Genomic DNA, 7,754 nt, shown 5'->3' with positions numbered 1-7,754 from the left:
TCCTATTCTTCATTCAAAAGCTAAACATATTGAGATTAAACATCATTTCATAAGGGACTATGTTCAGAAGGGTGTTATATCTTTAAACTTTGTGGATACAGACCATCAATGGGCTGATATTTTTACAAAACCCCTGGCTGAAGATAGGTTTAAGTTCATTCTGAAGAACATCAGTATAGATTTATGCCCAGAATGAGAAGATGAGAAGTTCTCATGTATGAGTATCTTCTGAAATGAAAATGGACTATTTTTTTTAATCAGAAGTTCTGATTGAAATCTTTTAGAAATTATGATTCGGTTATTACTAACGTTTCATTGTCTAAGTTGATTCAGAACCTCTTTTAAAGCAAAACAGCTGTAACGTTTTATCTCGGGATGGTAAACCTGTCGTTACTAGGGGTGGACATTAAAAGACCATCCGGTGATAACCGACCGGACCGAATCCGAAAAAAAGCTAGCGGTCGGTTTTATTCGGTTCAGCGGGTTCAGCGGGTGAACCAAGCGGTCTACTTTGGGTCTGCACGGTCGGGTTCGGTTGGATTAATTGGGCCCGTCGGACCCCGAACCCGACCGATACTAATTACTATATGTAACAGCTACTGGTAATGGCCCAATCCAGTGCAAAGAATTCTCTGGCCCAATTGATTTTCTCAAACCCTAACCTAATAAACACAACATACAAATACCAGATCTCAGTAAATTTCCCAAATCGTTTTCACTTCTTCTTCTTCGCCGCCGCCGCCGTCACCATGCCTTGAAACCTAACCCTAAACAACTCATGCATCTTTGCCGTCACCACTAACCACGCCGCTCTTCCCTCATCTTCACATCATCACTGTAATCTCAAGCTAGCTGTCTTTGTTTGTCCAACCTCGAACCTCAGCATTCAACTTCCAAAATTACGAGCAAGAAGAGCTTTATGTTCTTTTTAAGGTGATTATTTATGATTTGGGTGGTTCTGAAAGTCATCCAAGCTTGATGTAAATTATTTTAGCATTTATATTCTGTAAACTATTTTAACATTTATATTCTGTAAACGGTAAGATTAAATCATGTGTTTTTGTAATTTGATACAGGGTTTGTGTTTGGTGAACTCTGTTTGGTGAACGGTAAGATTTGTGTATCTCTATGAGTGATTTAGGGTTAAGTTTTTTTTTTATGAAATGTTTGGATCTGAGCATAAGTTTTTGATTTAATATGTTGTGTTTTGATCTTGCAGGTTGAAACTTACTAAAGTTTTCAGAAATTACATGGCCTTAAAAAAGTGTGAGATCTATATTTTCTGTTATGTAAGCAAATTTCTTGTGTTCTGAAAATATATGTAAATCACTTTACATGGAAGGGCCTATGAGAATGCAGGGAGTTGAGTCTGAAAACGTCTAATAGCAAGAACAATTTATTTTATCTATGTTTGAAGTATTACTGTTAATAGCCTTTTAATTATAAGACTGAGGATTTATGACTTATGTTTCATAGAAATTATGTTGCAGCTTATCTTAGCATAAGATGAAACACAGTGCAGAATCCATGTATAAAGCAAGCATTTGATAATGGTAGAAGACAAGTTTGTTTCTATCAAAAATTTTGTAGACAAGTTTGTTTCTATCAAAAATTTTGTAGATTATTTACTGTGTTAGTGAATGATTTATGAGAATTTATGAGTTTTTATAATATATAGTCAAATAAAATATTGATCATTTATTTATTATTAATTTATTATCAATATTTTTGTTAACTAATATCCTTTATTATCAATATTTTTGTTAACTAATATCCCTTATTTATATTTTTGATGACAGGATTTGCTTGCATGAATTAGTATGATGACAGGATTTGCTTGCATGAATTAGTATGATGACAGGATTTGCTTGCATGAATTAGTTGGAGGAAGTAAATATGGACAAAACACATTTTATCTTACAATATGACTAGGAAGGAAATATGGACAAAACACATTTTTCTTACAATATGAATAAAATTATAAAATTTGTCTATTATGTTTTCTAAAATGGCTATTTGAATGTTTCTATAATTTGTAATAAAATTATAAAATTTGTCTATTATGTTTTAAAATGGCTCAAAATAGCCTTCTGTACCAATAATTAATACATTTATAATCAAAAAAATTAATTTTATTAAAAAACCAATTAATTTTTTATCTTTAAAATTTAAATACAATTCAGAGTTTTTAATTGGACTTGAAATTTGGGGGCCCAACAACACATTATTAATAAGAATGTAAGAAAAAAATATGTAATGTATCTTTTATTTGGACTTTAGTTTATATTGGCCCAACAAGAAAAGATACCCGGAATTAACCGAAGCAGTTACCCGAACCCGCTCTAACCCGAACCCGAAAATCCGATTATTGAATCTGGTCGGAATTGGGCCTATTAATGTCATCCGAGGGTTGGGCCGGATTGAGGTTTTGGGCCCGAACCCGAACCGGCCCGAACCGATGTCCACCCCTAGTCGTTACTATTCATGGATAAGCGCGCGTGCAGTTGAAGGGACGCCGACCATAGGTAACTGTGCTAGTCACCTCATTTGTCTTTATTATCTCTCCTCACGTCACGTAACATTAAATGCTTTTCATCATTTACTCTCTTTCAGTTTTTTCTTTTTATATTCTTCAAACGTTTCTTTTTCTCTCTTATATCTCTCTCACTTTGCATTCCTCATCAAGTTATTTCTCTCTCTCTTCCGTTTTCTTCTCTTGCTCAAACAAGTTTTTCTTACTTTTAAAAAATCCTAGCCCAAACCTAGCGTTCATCCTAAGTCTGTTGAGGATCTATGACTCAAAGGCGACAGATCTCTGCATATCTCGGGATGGCTCTCCTAATACCTCTCAAGTCAGACCTCTTCTTTGATGTTGTTATCAACTTTCACCCAAAGACAGAAGACTTTCTTGAGTTATGGGAGGAGGTTAAGAATGATATTCTTAACTTCTATGTTAAGGGAAAGCCCCGTTTGCAACTTTAGCTCTCTGTCTGTGAACTGTCCCTCTCTTCCTCTTTGGTCACTTGGATCTCTCCTACAGTGGAGGTTCCAGTCTGGAAGACAAGAGTCCACAGGGATTCTTGATGGGTTGACACGGAGTGTGTCTTGCTAGGGCGCTGTTTTTAATTTTTGTAGTCATTTCCTCTTGGGATGACTTTTTATGTATTTGCTAGGAATGTTTCTCATCTTGTTAAACATAGGAACCTCATGTAATATCTTTTGATTATCAATGAAAAGTTTCTTTGTTTTTACATTCCAGTAATTTTATTTGTCGTTTTATTCATCTGAATCTTTTGATATATTCTTTTTGATGTTATGACAAAAAGGGGGAGAAATATATGATAAATGATTTGATTAATCTATCAGTTGCTGGGTAAAGCTCCCACACATTTACTAACAAGAACTGCAAGTTCTATATGGTTTAAGTGTTTTGCAGGTATAAAAAAGTGAAGAGAATCTTCAAAGCAAACACAAGAAGCTAAACCATGGAAACTGAAGCAAGCCGAGTGCTGTCAAGCTTCAGAGATCAGAAGCACTAATAATAGAATTTGATCCATATTTGTCTATTTGATCTGACAAAATTCTATTTGCTCTGATACATTATTTTAGCCTATATGGCTCTAATACATATCATGTGTTCTAATATACATTTTATGTTCTGACTTGTTCATGCTGACTTTTGTCGTTTAGTTTTTGTTCTGTAACATTTCAGGATGTAGAGATGCTCAGATGATGCTCTGGTACATTCAACAATGTTCTGATACAAATCTAGCATGAAGTGATGTTGGTAGAAATTCAAAGCTTTGAAGCTATCCGAGGGAAGCAGAAATCAGAAGCTGCGAAGATTCTAAAGATCCAGAAAACTCAAGTTCTGAAGTTGTCCTAAATGGAAGCAGAAATCAGAAGCTGTGAATGTTCAGAAGATCAAAGAAATTCAAGTTCTGAAGCTGTCCTAGATGGAAGCAGAAGTCAGAAGCTGTGAATGTTCAGAAGATCAAAGAAATTCAAGTTCTGAAGCTGTCCTAGATGGAAGCAGGAATCAGAAGCTGTGAGTGTTCTAGGGATCTAAGGAAATTCTAGTTCTGAAGCTGTCCAATGGAAGCAGAAGTCAGAAGCTAGGGATTCTCTAAAGACAGAAGCTCATATGATCGTCTCTACCGAAATAATCAGGGAAGTCTTTTATTAAAGTTCTTCGAGTATTTATTTCAGGGGGAGATTATTTATCTCAGGGGGAGATTGTTAATCTCAGGGGGAGACATATTCATATGCTTATGCTATAGCTGTGTAATTTGTCTTTTGCCGTCTATTCTTTCTGATCGCAAATTCATATCATTTATATATGTTTTTGTCATCATCAAAAAGGGGGAGATTGTTAGAACAAGATTTGTTCTGATCAATTATCTTAGTTTTGATGATAACAATAATATGAATTTTGCTTAAGATAATATGGTACTCTAATCCAATGCAATTTCCTTTTCAGGAAATATATAAAGAGTACGCATAATTCAGCGCTCAGAAGCTTTGTCTCAAAGGGTTCAGCATGCAACATCAAAACATGGTCTGGCAAGACATCAGAAGATGGTCGAAGCAGAATCAGAACATGGGTCTATGGAAGCATCAGAAGAACAAGAGAACAGAAGCACTGAAGTACTGATGGTATCACGCTCAGAAGCACTTCAAGGTCAGAAGATCAGAAGATGCTATGCACCAAGCTGTTTGACTCTGATGATATTCAAACGTTGTATTCACAAACATCAGATCAGAAGGAAGTACAAGTGGCAAGCTACGCTGACTGACAAAAGGAACGTTAAAAGCTATTAAAGGCTACGTCAGTAGACACAGCGTGAACAAGGCTCGAGGTAGTTGACAAAAGCGTATAACATTAAATGCGATGCTGTACGGAACACGCAAAGCATTAAATGCACTCAACGGTCATCTTCTCCAACGCCTATAAATATGAAGTTCTGATGAGAAGCAAGGTTAACGATTCTGCACCAAAACAACTCAAATTAACTTGCTGAAACTCTGTTCAAATCAAAGCTCAGAATCTTCATCTTCGTCAAAGCTCACTACATTGCTGTTGTAATATATTAGTGAGATTAAGCTTAAACGTTAAGAGAAATATCACAGTTGTGATTATCGCTTTTAAGAAGCATTTGTAATACTCTTAGAATTGATTACATTAAGTTGTAAGGAACTAGAGTGATCGTGTGGATCAGAATACTCTAGGAAGTCTTAGAGGTTATCTAAGCAGGTTGTAACTAGAGTGATCGTGTGGATCAGTAGACTCTAGAAAAGTCTTAGAGGGTATCTAAGCAGTTGTTCCTGGAGTGATCAGTGTGTGATCAGAAGACTCTGGAAGACTTAGTTGCTGACTAAGTGGAGAACCATTGTAATCCGTGCGATTAGTGGATTAAATCCTCAGTTGAGGTAAATCATCTCTGCGGGGGTGGACTGGAGTAGTTTAGTTAACAACGAACCAGGATAAAAATAACTGTGCAATTTATTTTTATCTGTCAAGTTTTTAAAGCTACACTTATTCAAACCCCCCCTTTCTAAGTGTTTTTCTATCCTTCAAGATCAACAACAAAATCCTCAGAAAGCAGAGTGGGAAGTAGCAATTGAGAGATTGGCTGGACAATGATCTCAGTTTCAAGAAGAGATGAGAAACAACCACAGGAACACCACAGCTTCAATAAAAAATCTGGAAGTTCAAGTGGGTCAAATAGCACAGCATCTCACTCTACAGGCACAAGGTAACTTTCCGAGCGCAACTGTGAAAAATCCGAAAGATCAAGAGAAGATTAATGCTGTTACAACAAGGAGTAAAAAGGTTTTAGAATCGGAAAAAGAAAAAGAGGAAATAGATGACCCTATGGTAATAGAGGAGGATTTGGAAATAAGAGAGAATCCGAAAGAGCCAGAAGTTGTGATACCACCGGTTAAACCAGTTGAAGAAAAAAATAAGAAAGATGCTGAACCGGTGATCAAACTACCTTTCCCTTCCAGAGTGACAAAGAAGAATTCAAAAGAGAAAGACTTTAAGAAGTTTACTGCATTGTTCAAAAGGCTAGAGGTGAATTTACCCTTCTTCGAAGCACTTGAGCACGTGCCATTGTATAAGAAATTTCTGAAGGAGGTAATGACAAAGAAGAGATCAGTGGAAGGAGAATCAAAACTTGCAATTGAGAAGTGTGGAATAGTCTCGTTAGCAAGAAAGATCCCAATAAAGAGGAAAGACCCTGGAGCGGTGGCGATTCCATGCACTATCAATAATATAACATTTAAAAAGGTACTCCTCGATTCTGGTTCTAGTGTGAGTTTAATGCCTCTGTCCATTTTCAAAAAGCTTGAATTGGAAAAGATTAGTGAGAGTAAGACACAGTTAAGGTTTGCTGATCACACCATTAAGAAATCATATGGGGTAGATGAAGATGTACTAGTGGAAGTTGATAAGTTTGTATTCCCTGTTGACTTCCACATCATGGACATTCCGGAAGACGAAGAAACTCCTATCCTTCTTGGGAGGCCGTTTTTGTCGACAGGCCGCTGCAACTTTGACATTGAAAAATGGACACTAACGCTGAGATCTTTTGACGAAGAAGTAACCTTGAAGATGTTAGGAGTTAGGAAACATAGGGCGGTTGTAAATGATCAAACTTCTAGAGGTATGGCGGAAAGTGAGGAAAAAGACAAAAGGCCTGAACAGCTCCAAGAAAAAATTTCAAGCATAGCCTCTCGGGTAGAAACAACTCATGGAGCTATCAAAAGTCCTAAGAAGGCTAAGGAAGTCAAGAAGAAAGTGGGAAGTGAATTGAAGAGAAAAGTTGTCCATGCTTTCCATCTTCATGAGTTCGTGGTTGCGGAAGTGAAAAGCAACAAGGTTTGGAAAAGGAACTACCCTCCATAATAAAGGGTAATGGACCGTCGAGCCATGCGACGTTAAACGAAGCGCTTCGTGGGAGGCAACCCACGATTTTAATAATTACTTTGTCTTCTTGTTTATTTTATTTCAGGAAATAAAAGGGGCATTTCGGGTTGAAGCTATGGAGTGCATTACTCTCTGTGAGTCACCTCTCTCGAGCTTGTTCTAAAACATTGAGGCCAATGTTTCGTTCAAGTTTGGGGGAGGTTTTACTCTTTGCATTTTAATTTATATTGCTGCTATAATATGTGTAAGACCTACAAAACATACTTTTCCCAAATTTTGACCGAAATTTTTGTTTTGAAGTGTTTTTGATCTTAAAGAGCGACCGGGAATAATATATAGAGATGAAGGGAGGATTGATTGAGGACATGAAGTTCGGAATAATGTGACAAGAAGAGGTTGTTTAAGCACCCTTGGTTCCCTAAATGAAATACGAGTCTAACGTGTAGATTTGCACCATAGTACTTGTCTCCTGAGAAGTACTCCTCGAGTAGTTTATTGATACAGTCTGGCATAATTCAGATTCACGTGCATGATGACGGGTTGAGAAGAAAAATATATATAAAAAGTTGGCACCAGATGATGAAAAGACGGTAAAAGGCAACCGGCTCGCTAAGTTGGGTAACCCTCACCCGGTTATTCAGCCCAAAGGAGGTTGATCCCCAAACGTCGTCCAAAAGGACAATATATAACTGCAAAGTTTGAAAATTTCATCGGTAATAAAAAGGTAGCAAATGCTGCTCGTTTGGTGCCAGAAAAAGAAAATAAAAAGCCTTGATCTGTCTCATGCATGTGATGATTATTATAAGAAACACAGTGCCTTAAT

At 36.8% G+C, this 7,754-nt stretch overlaps 1 long non-coding RNA gene across 1 annotated transcript; it reads left to right on the top strand.

Annotated features, from left to right (window-relative positions):
- Positions 1–393: 393 nt before the first annotated feature.
- Positions 394–1,484, top strand: LOC131626690 (uncharacterized). The gene is made up of 3 exons (XR_009291262.1): positions 394–933; positions 1,077–1,109; positions 1,220–1,484. It is a non-coding gene; the product is annotated as an uncharacterized LOC131626690 (long non-coding RNA).
- Positions 1,485–7,754: the final 6,270 nt, after the last annotated feature.

Source organism: Vicia villosa, unplaced genomic scaffold (genome assembly GCF_029867415.1).
Source record: "Vicia villosa cultivar HV-30 ecotype Madison, WI unplaced genomic scaffold, Vvil1.0 ctg.000318F_1_1_2_unsc, whole genome shotgun sequence".
Taxonomy (NCBI): domain Eukaryota; kingdom Viridiplantae; phylum Streptophyta; class Magnoliopsida; order Fabales; family Fabaceae; genus Vicia; species Vicia villosa.
The sequence above is the reverse complement of the archived record's forward strand: the minus strand, read 5'-3'. Positions and strand labels throughout refer to the sequence as shown.